Genomic DNA, 4,236 nt, shown 5'->3' with positions numbered 1-4,236 from the left:
CAAGCTCCGGACGCGCAGGCTCAGCGGCCATGGCTCACGGGCCCAGCCGCTCCGCGGCATGTGGGATCCTCCCAGACAGGGGCGCGAACCCGATTCCCCTGCATCGGCAGGCGGACGCGCAACCACTGCGCCACCAGGGAAACCCCAGCATTAGGTTGTTAAAACACAAATTTCTAGGTCCCACTCCTGGAGTTTCAGATTCAGTGGGGCTGGAGTGGATCCCAATAATTTGCATTTTCTAACAAATTCCCAGATGATGCTGATGCTGCTGCCCTTGAGGACCACAGTTTGAGAACCACTGGTCTAGGTCCGTATAAAAATATGGTTTTCAAAAATGAAACCACTACTCAAGGTGGGGGTCTGGCTAGTGCTAAGCAGAGCAGAACTATTACCTCCCTCAATACCAATAGCATGCTCTTATTATTGCAGCCCAACTTACATTCTGCTTTTTCATACTGTTGAACTCTTATGTCACCAAGACTCTGAAACCTGTATCACACATCTGGCTCCCAAACTCTCTCCCTGTTCTTTGTTGAGTACCTATTGTGTGCCAAGTGCTTTAAGGAATTATCACATTTAATTCTCACGACAACCCTTGAAATGGGCAGCTATTTCTCTGGGGGAGGCTGATGCCCAGAGAAATAAAGAAAAACAATTCCCAGGTAAATAAGTGAGGGACCCAGGATTTGAGCCTGGGTTATAGAACGCTACAATTAAGAACTCTCCTCTGTCTTCACAGCATCAATTAATCAGCTGCCCTTTGGGGCCCAAGACAAATTTACCTAATTGTGCCTCATCTAGCTCATTTCTCTTTCTTGTCTACAAGGTCATCTAATGTGATTTTTGTCAAATGCCCCAGGTTTCTTGAGTATCTCCTTCACCCACAACTCAGCCCTTGCACTGCCCTCGCTGCTGCCCTAAAGAGAAGGAGGTTAAGTTTGCTGAGTTGCATTTAGAGCCATATGAGTTTAGTCTCTGAAAGTGTTAACTGTGGGCACATTTTAATAACGGCCATTTTCTAGGCTACAGCTACATAAATGTTCCAATTTAATATGCAAATGTACCACAAGTTATTTAGGATGTGCTGGGCCTTTATTGTTCTAGTTGCCGTTATGTTGATTTAGCCCAGAGCTTTAGAGTTAATAATTAATAGACAACCTTATTTTTTAATCTCCCTTTGTCCTCATGCCTCACTCTTTTTTACTTTAATGGACTTAGGCCTGTATGAAGATTCAGTTTAATGAACGATCAATCCTTGAATAAGTGTAGTGGCAAAAGGACTCCCTTGAAATCTAGGAAAAGCTTTAGGTTCAGGAGTTTTCACCTTCTTGATGGGATTCTTGGTTTCATCATAAATATCATGACTCAGTTTATCCCTAGTAGTCCTTTTTGTATTATATTCTGCTTTGCCCAATATTAACATCGTTAGATGAGTTTTCTTTGGTTAGTATTTGCCTGGTATATCTTTTTCTATTTTCAACATTTCTGTGTCATTGTCTTAGGTATATCTCTTATACACAGCTTATGCTGAATTTTGATTTTTTAAAAATCTTATCTTACAGTCTGTCTTTAATAGGTAGGTTTAATCCACTTACATTTCTTGTGATCACTGATTTTTTTGGACTTATTTTCTACCATCTTATTTTGAGTGTATGTTTCTGTGTGTTTTCTATTATGATGAGATTTGTTTTTTGGGGGGAGCACATATGGTTAATTTTTTTCTTCTTTTTTAACTTTTGATGGATAGCATTCTTTAGCACCCCATCCTTTTTCCTCCCCACTGATTTAAAAGCTGTGTATCACATTTCTTTTAGTGTTTTCATTTTAATTTGGGACAACACTAAACGCACCAACATTCGAATTATAGGGGTCCCAGAAGAAGAAGAGGAAAAGAAAGGGTCTGAGAAATTATTTGAAGAGATTATAGTTGGAAACGTCCCTAACATGGGAAAGGAAATAGTAACCCAATTCCAGGAAGCACAGAGAGTCCCATAAAGGATAAACCCTAGGAAAAACACACCAAGACACATATTAATCAAACTAACAAAAATTAAATTCAAAGAAAAAATATTAAAAGCAGGAAGGGAAAAACAAAAAATAACATACAAAGGAATACCTGTAAGGTTATCAGCGATTTTTCAGTGGAAACTCTGCAGGCCAGAAGGGAGTGGCAGGATATAATTAAAGTGATGAAAGAGAAAAACCTACAACCAAGATTACCCAGCAAGGATCTCATTCAGATTCGATGGAGAAGTCCAAAGCTTTTCAGACAAGCAAAAGCTAAGAGAATTCAGCACCACCAAACCAGCTTTACAACAAATGCTAAAGAAACTTCTCTAAGCAGGAAACACAAGAGAAGAAAAAGACCCACAAAAACAAACCCAAAACAATTAAGAAAATAGTAATAGGAACATACATATCGATAATAACCTTGAATGTAAATGGATTAAATGCCCCAACCAAAAGACACAGACGGGCTGAATGCATACAAAAACAAGACCCATATATATGCTGGCTATAAGAGACTCACTTCAGACCTAGGGACACATACAGACAGACTGAAAGTGAGGGGATGGAAAAAGATATTACATGCAAATGGATATCAAAAGAAAGCTGGAGTAGCAATAAAATATTCTCAGATAAAATAGACTTTAAAATAAAGTCTGTTGCAAGAGAAGGAGGGACACTACATAATGATCAAAGGATCAATCCAAGAAGAAGATATAACAATTCTAAATGTTTATGTACCCAACATAGGAGCACCTCAGTACATAAGGCAAATGCTAACCATGAAAGGAGAAATCGACAGTAACACAAGAATAGTAGGGGACTTTAACACCCCACTTACACCAATGGACAGATCATCCAAACAGAAAATAAATAAGGAAACACAAACTTTAAATGACACAAAGGACCAGATAGTTCTAATTGATATTTATAGAACATTCCACCCAAAAAGTGGCAGAATACACTTTCTTCTCAAGTGCGCAAGGAACATTCTCCAGGATGGATCACATCTTGGGTCACAAATCAAGCCTCGGAAAATTTAAGAAAATTGAAATCGTATCAAGCATCTTTTCTGACCACAACACTATGAGACTGGAAATCAATTACAGGAAAAAAACTGTTAAAAACACAAATACATGGAGGCTAAACAGTGAGCTACTAAATAACCAAAGAGATCACTGAAGAAATCAAAGAAGAAATAAAAAAATACATAGAAAAAAATGACAATGAAAACATGATGACCCAAAACCTATAGGACGCAGCAAAAGCAGTTCTAAGAGGGAAGTTTATAGCAATACAATCTCACCTCAAGAAACAAGAAAAATCTCAAAACTCATCAAGAAAAAAAGGATGCAAATCAATAAAATTAGAAATGAAAAAGGAGAAATCACATCGGACACTGCAGAAATACAAAGGATTATAAGAGACTACTACAAACAACTATATGCCAATAAAATGGACAACCATGAGAAATGGACAAATTCTTGGAAAGGTACAATTTTCCAAGACTGAACCAGGAAGAATTAGAAAATATAAACAGACCTATCACAGGTAATGAAATTGAAACCATAATTGAAAATCTTCCAACAAACAAAAGTCCAGGACCAGATGGTTTCACAGGCAAATTCTATCAAACATTTAGAGAAGAGCTAACACCAATCCTTCTCAAACTCTTCCAAAAAATTGCAGAGGGAGAAACACTCCTAAATTCATTCTACGAAGTCACCATCACCCTGATACCAAAACCAGAAAAAGGTATCACAAAAAAGGAAAATTATAGACCAGTATCACTGATGAACATAGATGCAAAAATCCTGAACAAAATACTAGCAAACAGAATCCAACAGCACCTTAAAAGGATCATACACCATGATCAAGTGGGATTCATCCCAGGGATGCAAGGATTCTTCAATATATGCAAATCAATCAATGTGATACACCACATTAACAAATTAAGGAATAAAAACCATATGATCATCTCAATAGGTGCAGAAAAAAAGCTTTTGACAAAATTCAACACCCATTTATGATAAAAACTCTCCAGAAAATAGGCATAGAGGGAATCTACCTCAACATAATAATGGCCATATATGACAAACCCACAGCAAGCATCATACTCAATGGTGAAAAACTGAAAGCATTTCCACTAAGATCAGGAACAAGACAAGGATGTCCACTCTCACCACTCTTATTCAACACAGTTTTGGAAGTCCTAGCCACGGCAATCAG

The sequence above is a fragment of the Physeter macrocephalus genome, chromosome 14 (genome assembly GCF_002837175.3).
Source record: "Physeter macrocephalus isolate SW-GA chromosome 14, ASM283717v5, whole genome shotgun sequence".
Lineage (NCBI taxonomy): Eukaryota > Metazoa > Chordata > Mammalia > Artiodactyla > Physeteridae > Physeter > Physeter macrocephalus.
This window is presented reverse-complemented; position numbering follows the sequence as displayed.